Consider the following 16,817-nt stretch of genomic DNA (forward strand, 5'->3'; position numbering starts at 1 on the left):
ATTGCATAATCTCCGTATTATGCAAGTCCTAGAAGACACTATGTTATGCATCTTTTGAAGGATTCTTATTACATAAAAATGGAATTTTAGTAATAAAATTCATGTTTCTCATGTCAATATGCATCTTTATATGGTGAATGCACTCTTGACTTCATGAGGAAGAGAGTATGAGCATGCTTACGTTAGAAATTGAGAATTTCTCCTTAAATGAATTGACCTTTGTGTAATGCTTGCTTATGAGTTTTATGATGTCATGTGTCTATCTTGTGACTAGGAGAAAGTAGTCCTTCCTTGAACATAATGAAACATGGTAATGCCATGTATGTTCTTGATAGTATGATGATTAAATGATAAGACTAGTAGATTATCTATAATTCTGATGGTAGGGCGCAACTAGTATGAATTGATTAATTACCTCATGAGTGGAAATGCTAATCATATCTATGTGTGCATTTGAAAGCCATTGCATATTGGACCCTATGATGATATAAAAGGGGTAAATATCATATCATGATTAGGAGAAGGTAGTTCCTCCTATGAACATGAGAAAGCCCTATGTGGTTGATGCATTATGAGTCGGTGAATAAAGTTTCTACTTGCTTGTGTTGCATTAGTTGATTTGAAGTTCATATTTAAATGATTTCTAATGATAAAATTGCAAACTGTGCTTTAATGAGATAGTTGAATGTTGTGTTTCTTTGGTGTTTGAAATGAGAATGATGATTTGGAGAAGGAAGTTCATAATAAAGTTGATGTATAAGGAGTTGGTAGATGTGTTGCTACTTTCTTGAATTGCATAAAGTTATTTTGAGCCTTTTATGTGAAGTTGATGTTCCTCCTTGGTGTGTGCTCTTATGTTGATGTTGTATGTTGTGAATTGTGAGCTTCTAGTTGGGTCACTGAGTCCTCGAAAGTGTTTTAAGTGTCATTCGAAGACGAATGTTCTTAAGTGGGGGATATTGTAACAACCTTCAAAATGAAGTAGGATAAACTAGAGCCTCAAATGGGTTTTATGCATTAATAACTTGTTAAAATAATGAAGAATAACCTTATTAGTCATTTTTAAATAGTTTGGAAATCAAACATCAAGGGACGACCAAGACGTTCGGAAACTAGTCTTTTATGTGCAGGTGTGTTCTATTATGTTGTTCATATTTTTATGTGTTGTTTGGAGTCTAAAATTAGTGGAGGTTACCCTAGTGCCTTAATAAATGTTTTTAGGGTCAAAATGTTTGGGTACGACTTCCCGGGACCACCATAAGGGTTCCCGAGGAGGACCCCAACCCTTGACCAAACAAGCTGCCAAGGCAGCTTGAAATTTTTCATGGAGGGTGTTGCTCCACGTCACGAACTTGCTCCACCAATGGCCAAAAAGTGGCTCCACGTCGCGGAGATACCACGGACTGTACTGGCTCGAAAATTAATCTCCAGAAACTCCGTGGAACATCTCCGCATCGCGGACTTGTTTCTCGAAGAAATCTGCAAAAATTAAACTCAAGTTTGACTTGTTTAAAAGGTCCAACTAACTGAGGAATAGTTTGGATACTTTGGGGAATTGTTATAAACTGTTATTCTACCTATTTTAGGGTATTTTAAGTTGGTTAAAACCCCTAAACCTAGAATTAGACCCCATTCTTCAAATTGACCCTTCACTCTCAAAGGTAGATTCTCTCAACAACTCCATTGAAGACCTTGATGAAGCTCAAGTTAGAAGATGGGTTTTCAACTGAATTCTTATTCAATTTCATGGGTCTTCAATAATAAAGGTATGGTAACTCTTGATTCTTGAATAACCTCTCATTCAAGGAATTCTATCAAAGATTTTCAAAGGTGATTCAAAGACCAAAATTCCCAATTTTCAATCTAAACATGGGTTCCTTGTCAAACGATTTACTAAATCATTCTATTGATGAATTAATATGGAACTAAGGTTTTTAAGATAATTTTCAAAGGAATTCTTAGAGAACCCATGATCCCTAAATTCTTGAAAATTGGCCTAGGAAGGGGGTCTTTGGGAATATGATCTCTATTGGTGAAATTAAGTTTAGATTAGATTGGATTGATGTTTCCTATGATTATCTATACTTATTCATGTTGAATTGTTGGTATATTGATGAGTTGAGAATTATGGCCTTATGAGCAAAGTTATGGGTTGATCCCTTTGTTTATAGAATTGTACTTAGATTATGTTTATATTATTGAATTACATTGTTGATTCCTATTGCTATCTATGTCAAATGATTATGAATTGTTGAGGATTGATCTATGGTGATAGTGGCTTGGAGAATTCGTAAGTTGACCTAACCTCTAGTCTATAGTATGAGAATTGATGTTGTGTGGTTTGGTCTCCTTATGGTGGCGGTGTTTACTTTTTGTCTATCTATGCATGTTGAGATCATGGCCTTGAAGGCAATAGATGTGAAATGAATTGATGACTATGATGCATATGTTTATGAAGTTGTGCAATAAAGGTTATGTATGAAATCATCAATACTAGCATGATGTTTAAAATGTGTTGATGATGAGGAGTATAATGTGAATGATAAGGTTAGGGATTAGGTGTGGTCTAGATGATTGATTATGTTAAGTACTATTTTGGAATGACCCCTATTTATATGACCCCTATATGAATGTGCGATCATATACATGCTAGGAGTACCTATTCAATGTTGAATATGTCCTTGTCTCATATGGTTAAGTGTGGGTGTGTGGTCTATAATCCCTCAATGCTTTATTTGTGAATTGCTCATGATTTGGGGACATTGTTAATGTGTTGTGATCCCTTGAAGGGAAGTGCACTCAATATCAATGTTGCTGCTATTATGTCACTATGAAGAGCAATATGCACACACACACTCTACATGTATAGCTATGAATATGATGTGTTATGGTGACTATTGAAAGGTTAACTCTTATATGCACCCTTACATCTTATTATGCATGTAAAGTGTATGATTAGCAAGGTATGAATATGTGTTGCATAAAGGTGTTTGTGTGAAAGGCTTTCTCACATATGTATACACACACATACATGAATGAATTAATGAATAAGCTAAGGTTTATGATAATCTAGTGAAAGTGAGTCTCTTGAAAGGTTTCCTTAATTGTACTCTAAACTAGACTATATTATGAATATGGTATGACTATGTGAAAGGTCATTTTCACATAATGTAGGGTCTATGATGAAAGGTCATTCTCATCTTAGAAACCTTTGAGCTATATGATATGAGGGATTAACTCCCTAAAGCCTATTTTATGAACGAATGTTAAATAAAGTCTTAAAGATGCTTAAAAGGAAGTTGGAGCTTAGCAACGGGTGAACATGAAAAATGAGAGTGGGGGATTTACGTTTAGCAAGTCCGGTTTCCCACAAGAGAATCTTCATATTTAGCAAGTCTGGGTTCCCAACATAGATGTTGCCTCATGAGATGGAAACCTCCACGCCTAGCAAGTCAAGGTTTCTAGTAGCAATCTCCTTGTTCCATAACTATGTGCCCCCATAGGTCATAGCTTAATGGATCCTGTAGATAGCTATTATGTATGTTGGTCCTACCTTGGCAGGTAGTACCCTCTCTTTTCGGTGTGGGAGTAGAACACCGGATTCCATGTAGCTCACATGGTCTATGTCAGTTATGGCAATGTCTCCCGAAAGTTAGGAAATGAACTAAGATAAGAATAAGAACTGTAGTCATGATTTCTTGAAGAGTTACTTAGTGTAGGTAGGAATATGGACCCTACTTATGCATTGCACAAATGGACTCTGAGGGAGGTTATGATTAGGCTCTTTATGTAATGAAGACTATGGTCTATGTATTTTAATATGGAATCATGTTAAAGTGGACTTTACTTATGTCAAGACATGAAGTATGATTATGCATGTGAATTACACTTATGACTTCTTAATGGGTTTCTTAGTATATGTGGGTGTATGGGACTCCATGTGTACATTGCACAAGTGTGCTTGTGACGGGGTTGTGAGGGTGGTTTACCTATGATATGAACTAAATGGGTTATGACTAATGATGTAGTAAATGATTGAGTCCTTATATGATTTTATGAAGTATCTCTGTCTTATGTCTAATGTTAAATGAAGATGTTATGACTTGTTGAATATGATGTGCCTAGTCTATGGTGGCTTCCTAGGAATACTTGGTGTGAGTAGTATTATGGGATGCTACTGGCACATTACACTAGTGTGACTTGGGGGTTGTCTTAGGTGATGGTTCCTATGTGAAGACTATGTCTTATGGTGTGCTTATGACTCTATGAATATATGTGGTTGGATTGGTGAAGGCTATATGTAAGTTCAACCTTGGTAACCTTAAGGTGATACATTGCACCAAGTATTCCCAAAGGGGTGCTTGAAGAAAGGAGTTAAGATAAAGAGGAAGGTAATGTATTGTTGCATTGAATGTGCCTAAAATGTTATAAGTGGTTCTATGTACTATTATGAATGGTTTCCATGTATATGATGATGTATGTGGTTTATATTGTTCCTATTGTACTAAATTTTCTTGAAGTTTCTCTAAAAAGGCATGATGCATGGTTTCCAACAAAATGTTCCTTTTAAAAGCGTGTTTTGCATGGTTATCATACATAGTGCATTCTCGTACCAACACCATTCTTCTTCATCCTTTTACACCAAGTGTAGGTGATGGTGGCTAAAGGTCCTTTCCTAGAAGTGATGATCTTGGCTTACTATTCCCAAGTTAGGGTGTGTCCTTAAAGATTCAAGGACCTTTATGTTAAAGAGTTTCCTTAAGTTCAATGTACTAGATAGTAGTTTCTTTTGTATTGTCAGGGTTGTGTCCCTCTTGTGTTTTAGTTGTGTTTTAAGTTTGCTACCTTGAGACGTAGTACTCCGATTTTGTATTAATTGTTTAAATGAGGTGATTTTTAAGTCTTGTGTTATATTATGAAAAAGTTTTATTTTTTTCGCTCTTTTTCTAAGATAAATGCTTTGACGAATGCTAAGGGCTTGTATAAGACTTCCGAGAGGTCGAATACTCCGGTAACAACTGGGGGTGCTCTCGGGTCATTACAAAGGGTAAGGGGAGAATGATCTTGCAACAATACCACAATTACACAATAGTCATAGGATCTTCACTTTCTAAGTGAATCATAAGCTCATACATAATTCTCATCAACATGTACGAACCCTCATAATTTGCCCTTTGAATTCTATGAATCAAACTAAACCCAAACATCTAGAATTACTACACTAGAGAGAGGAATATATGATTCAATATTTTAATAAATGTAAACAAAATCAATTGAAATGCTTCTATAATCAATCAACCCACGTCATGAATTCACAATTTAGCAATATGGGGGATTCATGGGTTCTTGGGGCGATTTTTTAATCATAAATCAACAATTAATCATCAATTCAACCATAATCCACCATAATCAACCATACTCAACCATACTCAACCATAAATCAACAATTGAAAACGTGTGGAAAGAGAACCCATTACTTAGATTGAAATCCCAAGGTTTTGGGGAAATTGGAAACTTTGAAATCTAGTTTTGAAGGGACTCTATGGGTGAAAGCTACCCATAGATGAAAAGCCACCATATCTTGATTAAGAATCTCCAAGATATTTGAGGAAGAAACCTTGAATTTGCCAAACCCTAGCTCAAATTCCACCTTTCTTCTTCTTTGAGTTTAAGAGAGAGAAATATTGTGAGGAAGATGAAGTTCTTCGGTTTTCTTTTGATTCTATGAGAATGACTTAATTGGAGGATATTTGAGTCTAAAAAACTTATATACTTACTAGGAAAAGAGTAAAATAATGTGGGTTAAATTTTTGCAAGAATAACTAACGACCCTAAGGCTTGAATTATAAATCAGCCTATGCCATGCTTTAGCTCGCCTAATGGCCCCTCTTAGGTCTCCAAGATCACTACGCGACACACCTAATGGACCCTTGGGTCGCCTAATTTTCTAGAATTCTTCATCATGGAGAATTTCCCATGGGCGATATGGGGGTCCTTTGGGCGATGCACCAAGTGGGTTGGTGAGCCCCGACCTAGTTCGCCTAAAATTCCAGTTGCTAGGCCAAGGGGCTGCCCAATAGGTTAGGAATGGTCAGTTTGGCTAATCGCCAAATGGCTTGGGCATTGTTGCTGCCCCATCACTGAGTGGTCCATGACAAAAAAATGTTTTCCTTCACTTTTTAAGTGATTTAGGCCCTTGCCCTCTCTCTAGACTTTTACACCATTCATTTTAGCTCTAGTTAAGTCTACAGATTTTCGGAGTGTTACACTAAGGCATGCCCAGTAGAAAGGAATGATCTCCCTAAGATGATGGGGCATCAAATCTAACCTCGCAATAAAGTATCGCAAAATATGTCAGAAAAATGAATGACCCCACTTTCACAAGGACATCTTGAAGCACTCCAATGGGATTTTTCATAGTTCTATTAGCCATAAGTAAACGCATCGTAGTTGGTTTTTGAGCTCCTATACCCAACTTCTTATATATCGACAATGGCATCAAATTAATGCTGGCACCCAAATCACACAAAGCTTTCGCAAAGTGCATCTTCCCGATGGTGCAACGAATAATGAAAGCTCCAGGATCCTCTTTATTTTGTACCAATGACCTCGTAGAAATACCACTACAACGTTGCAACCTCTCATCATTCTCAAAACTGACAGCCATCTTTTTGGTCACCAAGTCCTTCATGAACTTTGCATACCCATATATTTGTATCAAAGCTTCTATCAACGGGACATTGATGGAAAGATGTTCCAACATAGTTATAAACATCCGGTATTTTCCTTCTTCTGTCTTTTGCACTAACCTTAGTGGGAAAGGAAGAGTAGGCCTAGACATAGGGACAACTTTTTGAGTCAACTGAGCTTCCTTTTCTGTGGCATCCTTCATCTCTTCAGTAACCTCAATTTCATCCACATCTGTTTCTACCACCTTTTCAACATCAGATGGCATAGGGGGATCAATAGTTTGTTTTCCTTCATGAGTCGTGATCGCCATACAATGCCCATCATGTTTCGAATTTTGGGTGGTGTTACTAGGAAGTGTGCCTGGTTGGTATGTATTCACATTACCAACAAACTGGCTAAATTGCTGCTCAAGTTGCTTTATCGATACTGCATGGGCATTAACTTTCTAACCAATCCTGGACAACTCTGTGCACATCTCTTTCACATTCTGATTAGTAGCATCAAACCTCTTCATAATCATTTGCATCATATCCTCAACGTGCGACACACTATCCCAGCTTCTCTATTTTCGGATTCCCGATTCGCAGGTGGAACATAAGGCCCAACTCTCTCATTTATGTAGTGAGGGATTTTACTAGGATGAATCATCTGGAATTCTATGGTTCTAAGGTTGAGGAAGATCCTCCACAGTTCATTGATGGGTTTACAAGGTATTGGCTATCATGGGAGTGATGACGGTGGAAAAGGAGGAAGTGGCTACTTATCAGGTTAAGGGTGTTGCTCAAATTTGGTTCAACCAATAGAACGAAGCAAGACCGGAATACGGAGGACCTCTAGAATGGGAAAGGTTCAAGTCTGATTTCCTTGATAGGTTCTTTCCTCTTGAGAAGAGGGAGGCAAAAGTGCTTGAGTTTATCAACCTCTGACAAGGGAACATGAGTGTGCATGAATATGCTTTGAGATTCACACAGTTTTCAAAATATGTTCCCTCTATAGTTGTCGAATNCTTATCGCAATTGTAATTCCCATCTCGGACATAGTTTCCTTCTTTGTTATAGTTTCCATAGTTTCGACCTTTGTTCCCTTGACCATGGCGCCAATTATCGGAGTTGGAACCTTGGTTGTTGTTTTGGAAACCCCTCGTCTGATCATTCACAAAATAAGCATCCTCCTCATAGTAGCATTCCTCAACTGGTGGCGGTGGAGTTCTAGTTAGATAGGTTACCGCATTCACCTTCTCTGCACCTCTAGTCATATGCTTTAGTACCAAACCCAGTTATGTCCTCATCTCAGCCATCTGCTCACGAATGTCATCACTAGATTGGTCTGGTGCAGCTTGAACGACGAATGTGGTTCTTCCAGTATTAGCTTTGCTAGTGCTTCATGCCTTATTATTCCGAGAAATCTTCTCTAATTTTTCAGCGATCTCCTCAAAAGTGCACCCACCATAGGATCCTCCAACGATAGTCTCTAGCACAAAGTTTTCGTTGTTATCCTGCCCTCTGTAGAAATACTCCTTCAATGACTCGTCATCTATGCGGTGATTCAGAACATATTTGATGAAAAAAGTGAATCTATCCCAAGAACTGCTCACAGACTCTCTAGGTAAGTGCGACAAAATTATTCAACTTGTCCTTATGGGTAAGCTTCTTAGACACTGGGAAGTACTTTGCCATGAACACTCGATACAATTGGTCTCATGTATGGATTAAATTATATGGAAGATCAGCAAACCATACTGCAACATCACCGGTCAGTAATAGAGGGAAGACTCTCAACCCTATATCATCCATATCCAACTCCGGTCGCCCCACACAACTCTTACAGACACTTCTCAATTTAGCCATGTGGCCATGCAGATCTTCCGAAGCTATCCCAGAAAACAACCCTCTCATTGTAGCATCTGTATAAGACAACTGGTCACCACAAATTTATGCCCTGGAGGTATATGAGGAAGGACAATGGGATCGTCTAATTCAATTGTATTGAAGTCAACCCTGTAATTATCACACAACCTTGGTTCTAGCGGATTTTGTGCCCTCAATGCATCTCTGATAAGATTTCCACCATGAACCTGAGCTTGCACATTAACAACCCCAGGAAGTTGCAAATATACTCCATCACCTAAATTCTCTCCGATTCGATTGATTTGGACCCCTTGATTATATTTTTTTCTCAAATTTTTGCTCAAATCTGGATCGTAGGGAGTCAATATATGGCCTCCACTCTGTGTACTTGGTATACACTAGAGTAGAAACTTGTAGGAAACAAAAACAAAAGAAAATGTAAAATCAGAAAATAATTGACTAAAGTTTAGTAATGTAGTTAAATATAATCCAAAAGCCTTATTCCCTGGCAGCGGCACCAAAATTTGATACATTCAAATTACACTTCCCTAAAGAAGTATAAGGGGTTGCCATCAGATAAAGAACCCAACTTGTAGGTTGGGGTCGATCCCACGAAGAAATATGGTTCAGATTTAAACTTAAGCAGATAACTGATTGTTGTTGAAGTAACAAGTGAGCAAGATTCAAACATTTAATTATCAATATGTGAAAGAAACTAAGGTGATGTGTTCCCCATAAGCTTTTAACACGGTAAACCCAATAATAGTAATCCTTTCCTAGTGTTTTACATGCAAATTGATATGATAGGTATCCCTAGATGATTGTTCCTCCAAATAGGGAATTTCACTGCGCACCTTTGTCCGGCTACAAGTGTATACTTTACTAACCTTTACCTTTATCACAGATTAGACATCACATCAATGTATGACTTAGTTTTCACTCTCGTACCAATTGACATTAGACCATTAGATAGCGTCCAGTGAATCTCCGTTGTTAATTCTCTTCTTATTAACTACCTCCTTGGTCAGGCAAGTAGCAACGAGGTGTGTTTTAACGCGTGCACTCATTAAAAAGACTTCTAAGCGAAAGAATTACCAATACTTGCATAAACACTATTCAAGAATTACTTAATTATTATTCATAAATTGTTAATTGCTCATGGTTCCCATAACCCTAGTTGTGGATTTAGTTACTCATGATTGAAAGAACACAATTCTTAGTTTCATAAAGAGAATTCATGAACTTACGTTTAGAGTAGAAGAAACCTGAAATCTCCAATTGAATTTCAAAGAGTAAATCTTATAAACCAAAATCTGGAAATCAAATTGCCAAAGTTTGCAAATTAATTCCTAAATAAAATACCAAGAATTAAAAGTAAACAATAATATCTATACACCAAAAACAAGGTTTACATACCCTATTTATAGAAAAACATGTCCTAAACAAAAAGGAAACAAAATAAGGAAATAAACTTTTGGGATGCGACTTTGATCGACAACTCGACCTACGGGCTGTGGGTCGACCTACGGTCTGTAGGTCCCATCTGTTGGTCAAAACTTAGAACTTTTTCAGTAGAGGCTTGAACCTTCACTCTCAGATCAGCAACGATGGACGTGCAGGACGGGCAGTAGGTTGACCTACGGTTCGTGGGTCCTCCTCCGTGTATCCACACTTAGGATTTTCATCTGGTACTAGAACTTCAACTCTGTGAACACATTCGACGGATGTACAGGACGGTCGGTAGGTCGAATTATGATCCGTGGATCACTTCGTAGTTCAACACTTGGTCAGAATTCCTTGATTCTCCTATCTATGCCTACCCATCAACGATCCTTCAAAAGACCTATGGTTCATAGGTCACTCCGTGGGTGGCTACTTCTGCATATTTTCAGCTTCCATCTCATTCAACCGAGTAAAAGACTGTTTCCTGCAAACATACACATAAAACATTATTTCCAATACAAAATGGCCCGAGACACACAATTCTTAAGTGAAATAATCAAAAATACCATAAACTCACAGTATATCTACTGCCATAAATACTTGAAAACTTTGTTATTCCTAGACGTATTTCCTGTGAGTAATCTATAGCTTCTGGACGTCGCTGCTACAAGTTAATATATGTTGTCGGATGGTTACTGCTATGAATGAATATATGGTGCTGGACATCGCAACTCTAAGGGATTTGGATGCGGAATCTTTATGCGTGTTGGAGATAGTTTTCAGAAAATTTTCCTTATTAGCAACGTATAAAGGGTCTTTTTCTTAGTAATGTTTTCCTTATTGCCTAGGAGTTCTTTTTTACCTATATTTTGAGAATGGCAGGAAAATAAATAATTTAAAGAAAGTAGGAGTTTTTTATTTTAGAAAAAAAGGCTTTTGGCGACTGTTGTTTAGCATACTAAAAGTGTACTTTTTTCCTTGCTGTTATACATTTGCCGCTAATATATTGCATCTCATGAATACATTATCGGCTATTTGCTTATTGCCGCAAAAATAATTGTCGATAAAGTTTATTTCTGTAGTACTGAGGTTACAACACATTAGTTATTGAATAACATGATGAAGCTTTGCGACATTATATTGAGCAACTGAGTGATGATCAAGATAACTATGCAGCCCAGCCTTATCTTGAGCAATTGATAGATAATCAGAACAACTATGTAGACCAAGCACATCATGGTGAATCTATTGAGTTTAATAGTTCTGTTGGTGGCAGTGTGGTTCAACCTACTGATGAATCAGGTAATACTATTTTTACTCTGTATTATTTGAAGATCTTAGTTTCTAGGTATGTGTGGTTGAATTATCGATCTTCCCTTCTGGGATGCTACTTTTCTTGAAATCCCAAGGTTAAAACAGATAGGTATTAAAAGAAATAGAGACAAAAGAAAATCTGGAGATTAAACGGAGAAATAACACCTACTGGTGCAATTGCTGATTTGTTTTAGAGTTTGAAATTCAAGTTGCCAGGATGTCATGCTGTTGTCTTTTCTTCTGATCAACTTGTGTCTGCTCACCTTTGTTTTTACCCTTTTTTGTGCTTCTTGTTCTTTCCTTTTCCTATGCATGATTATGCCTTAAACGAGCAACAAAAGTCTGAACAATTGTATAAGGAGGTGGTTCTAGTAGCACCTCATTTTTTGGCATTGTGTTGATGATTTTGAGGGTGAAGACCACTGGTCATGTTGGGCTTCTTCATGTCCATTTTGTTTCTAGGATGGTTAGGGACATACTTTCCAAAGTTATTTGACACTATAGGGTACGGATTTGTGGGAGCTTGTGCATCCTTCTCTGATGAATACTGAAGCCTCCCATTCTCCTCTAGTTGGTTGCCTATGTTGTTAGGATTAGAGTTACCTTCCGTTTTACCAGGAACTAGCTCCTTTCCCTGAATCATAGAGTTGCCAACCTTTGTATTTTGCCCATTTGCATTGGATTGCAAATAGGACTCTATATTGTTGTCAACATATTGAATGGATATAGAGTTAGTAAATTTACCTGAGCCTGGATTAGTTCCATGAGTCTGCAAACCTGTAAGTTCTTCTCTTCCTTGCTACCCATTGATCTGATTATCAGTTTTCTTTCCAACCAATATGCTCCCATCCGATTAAGGTCCATTTTTTTTCTTATGGTATATATGTTGGAGTAAAAAGACATTATTATTGACATCAAATAAAATATTGGAATTGCTTGTCGCTTCAAACTCCTTCATTGCAGCATTATTATTTGAGTGAGTACTTCTCATTTGTTACTGATTTTCAGCTAAGCTTTGTTTTTGTCCTTGCTTCCCGACTAGACATTTTCCTCCATGTTTGATTGACCATATTAGTTGTGTTGTGACTGGAGACTCAAATTAGTTAACATTAGCTTGTTTCCTCTCCCCTAATCTTTAAAATGGAGAGGTCTATTAACTTCAATATTTTTCTGAAAAATGGTGGACCTCATCACAGTATGTTTATATTTGATGTATCTCATTACACCTCCATCTGCAACTTCCTCCCTAGGGCAACAATTAATGTGCACCTTATCGTAGGTTTGCACAATATTTTGGTAGAGAAAACATGGAGTATTCACGATCACACACACAACTAGAGAAAAACCAAGATAGTTTATATAGATAGTGGGAAAACATGTATTAAATCCACTCACATTATAATCCATCAGAATAAACTCATCAGTTACAACATCAACTAATCTGAAAAAAAGGACTCTGCCATTTCCCATTGTGATTGATCCCCTTAAGTGAAGGCTAATATGCACAGAACATTAACTTTTTAAGTGCTAGTATTATAAGAGTGCTAAATGACCTGAACTTATTATTCTAGAGCATTTTTCGGGTGTTTAACCATATGTGTTTTTCCATTTGATGACTTTAAAATGTTTTTTCATTCTAGGTAACTTAGTGAAAAGAAAGCCTCGTGGCCCTACGTTACTAAAAGATGTTTGGAAACTTCCTCCCAGATAGACAATTGATGTGTCATTTAATAGTCATAAACAATCTATTCGGAAAGAGGGGCGAAAGCTTTCTAGGAATTGTTGCGAGTACTGCAGAATTAACACCTCTACATGCAGATGATTGGAGAAATTTTGTCAACGAGCAAAAGAAGAAATTGGTGGATTTTGTAAGGGTATGAGTTAGTATTATTACTATGTGAACAAACTCAATTTTTACATGATATTATCTTTTAAATATTGACTTTTATTTTGTAGAAGAAGTTCTCTTTTTCAAAACGTGGAGAAGCGTTTGTTTTAAAGTCACTAGTAAAGAAATGGAAAGACTACAAGTGTGAAATTAAAGATGGGTATATGTCAAAATTAAGACTAAATACTCTTTGCTAAAAAATAGACCAAATCACATATCGAGAGATCAATGGAGTGGTGTAGTCTCTTATTGTCTTTCGGATAAAGCGAAGGTATAAACAAATCTTGAAAACACACCTACTTTCTTATTTTAACTATGTGTTGATTTTAGTTATGTTACATTTTTTTATAATTTTTAAAATACTATTTAAATATTTCAACAGTAGAGGCGTACTCAACCAAATAGAAACAATAGGGCCAATCAAAAGATGTGTCACACTCGAGAATCCAAAAGTATTGCTACATTGATGCATGGGCAGGTAGTAGAAGGTCTAGGTTGCTATAGTTTCTTAACCATTATAGTTGTTGTATAGATACCAAAAATATTCGACTAAACTATGATTTAGAATAATAACCTTACTATTTCTCCTTATATTGATCACCAAACAACATGCCAAAGAAAGTGCAAGAATTATTACTGCAGTAGACCCTACTAGAATCCCTATCATTCTTTTCCTATTATGGCCTATTGAATTCTTCGATAATTACACTGAACAAACAAAAAATGAGAACTTCCAGTAAATACCAGTGTTAGATATTGTGTACTACTGCTCACCAAAAATGATCAACTTGGATATTTCTTCTCCACATAAAATTGAATTATCCAAATCCTCAAACAATATATTAAGTTGACTCCTTACCTAAATCAGATGCAGAGACTCTGATGTATAAATCTTGGGCCGCATCGGTAAATTGGGAGGACAGTGAGTTAGTTTCTGTCCTCTAAAAATAATTCACTTCTTCGATTTTGTCATCTCTTTCATTTGATGGCACAAAATAAAAATGGATGTTTCTTACTTGTAATTTTTCTGATTAGTCACACTACTTGCAATATTTTTATACTTTGAATTTCATCTATTGACACATTTGTATTTTATTTCAGGTTATACAATTTGAAGTTCCCAAATTTCATATGTGGGTGATTTCAATGACATTATTCAAAGAAGAGTAACAAAACTTATTTGAAGACATTATTCAATAATTTGAACAATATATGTTTAATTTTAAAAGTTGTGACTATCTATTTTGGATCAGTACTTCCTTTTGTTTGTCTAGATTTAAAGAGATATATTCTATTTCATGGATTAATAATAATATTTATGTTTTCACCATTAGCGAAAATTGTTGTTACTATGAGGCTCTCAATTGCGAACATGTTTGTTGGATTTTTATATATACATGTATCGATAAATGTAGTAGATATTATTAATGGTGGCTAAACAATTGCCGTTAAATGTTATGATATTTAGCGGCAATTCAATGGATATTATTAGCAATAAAATGGACGCTAAAGGGGCAAACTAAGACTTTTTTAGAAGGGATATTGTAGCCATTACTCACCATAGGAAAATTGTCATTAAAACTACTACCTTTTAGCATCTATTTATTTTGATTTATCGACTAAAACAATGGATGCTAAAGGACCACGGATAGCAGATATGAACTACCTTAAGTGGCCAACACAATTGCCGCAAACATTTAATACTAAAAGTACTACCTTTTAGCGGCTATTTATTCATATTTATCGACTAAATCAATGGATGCTAAAAGACAATAGTTAGACAATATGGATTACCTTTAGCAGCCAATATAATTGGCGCAATCAATTGTCGTAAAAGCTAATAGTTTGTAGCGGCAATTCATGCTATCCTTTACCAGTATTTCCCACTATAGACGTAAAAGCCATTACCGACCCCAACATTGTCAGCTAAAGTTCATTATCCGGTATAGAATATCATGGCAACTGCTATTGCCACTAAATGGCCTTGTTGTAGTAGTGATGGTACACCTTACAAGCTTCAATGGTTGAGTGATTGCGGAGAATTAAGGGTTCATAGACAAGTGTTGATCAAGCTCAAATTTTGGAAGTACCAAAATGAGGTTCTATGTGATGTAGTCCCAATGCAAGCTTGTCATGTGCTACTCCAGAGACCTTGGCAATATAATCGTTCAACAAAACATGAGGGGAGAAACCACAAATATTTACTTGTGTTGGATGATCATAAATATGTCCTTTACCCTATGTCACCCTCTTAAGTCAATGAATTGAATCAAAGGATGAGTGAGTTGAGATAAAACTAGAGGAATGAGGAAGAACATGTGGAAGCCGAAAACAATGAAGGGGAGGAAAGGAGGATGTTGAAGGGAAAGGACCAAGTATTGTTGGCTAACTAAAAGGAGATAATGGAGGACGTGGAGGCCAAAAGTTCTATGATTCTTATCACACATATGGATCATGTGTTGCAAACTAAACAATCTCATTCTTGTCTTCACAATTCTATTTCCTTTGTTTTGTAGGATTATGAGGATGTCTTCCCAACGGAGCTTCCAAGTGGATTGCCCCCTCTTCGGGAAATTGAGCACCAACTTGATTTTGTGCCGGGCTCACAATTGCCAAATAAGCTAGCTTATCAAAGTAATTTCAAGGACACCAAGGATCTACAAAGGCAAGTCGAGGAACTTGATGTAATTCTTAAAAGGAATTACGACTAAAATGCGGAAATTGAAAGACAAGAAATAAAAATAATTAGATAAACACATAAAGAGGAAATCAAAGTCAACCTAAAGGTATATTAAACCTAAAGACCTCTATTAATTGATCAAACAATAGCACTTAACTCTTATGTAGGCCTCAAGGGAGTTGAATTCACCTTGCAACCCACATTTCTAAACAATGTTCAACAAGATGTTTTACTAAGCTCTCAACACTCATACATGAGTTTCAAATTGTCAGTACTCAAAATAGTCTACCCTAAATGAACTCAAACTAACTATTTATAGTTTTAGACACTTCTTACAAAAAGGTGTCCAAAAGTGACCCGAAATGGACAAGGGGTGATTTGAGTTGTGCTCGCCTAGTAGAATAGGTGACTCACCCATTAGGTCGGTGATGGTTCCCACTTCTAGCCATGTTATAGAACTTTAGGCGAGCTAGGGTCATCGCCCAAGCCATTGGGCGATGCGTCGATCGATTCCTGCTTTCCAAAAGTGACAGCTTCGTCAACAGCCCTTCCTTCGTTCCCCCAAACAGTTTTCAAGGCATGGAACCCATTGTTTGCCATCAACACCAGCTTGAGGACCTCTAGCTTCATGAATAATCCTTGCATCTTTTGAAGGTCTCGAGATTGTCTTCTAGTGAACGGCCTTGGTGCAATCCAAATTGCTTCATTCTATCCGTCTAGAAAAAAATTTGTCCTCAAATTCTAAGGATCGACATCTTCAAGAGTTGAAAATGGAGAAAGGTCGCAAATATTTAAAGTTTTATGCACTTGATACTCAGAATGAAGGTGAACTTTGTATGCATTATCATTGAGCCTTTGAAGCACTTGAAATGGAATGATATACTGTGAGTTTACAGTATTTCTAATACATTTCACTTACAAGTTGTGTGTGTCTAGGGCCTTTTTGTATTGGTTT

The sequence above is a fragment of the Solanum stenotomum genome, chromosome 10, assembly GCF_019186545.1.
Source record: "Solanum stenotomum isolate F172 chromosome 10, ASM1918654v1, whole genome shotgun sequence".
Classification (NCBI taxonomy): domain Eukaryota; kingdom Viridiplantae; phylum Streptophyta; class Magnoliopsida; order Solanales; family Solanaceae; genus Solanum; species Solanum stenotomum.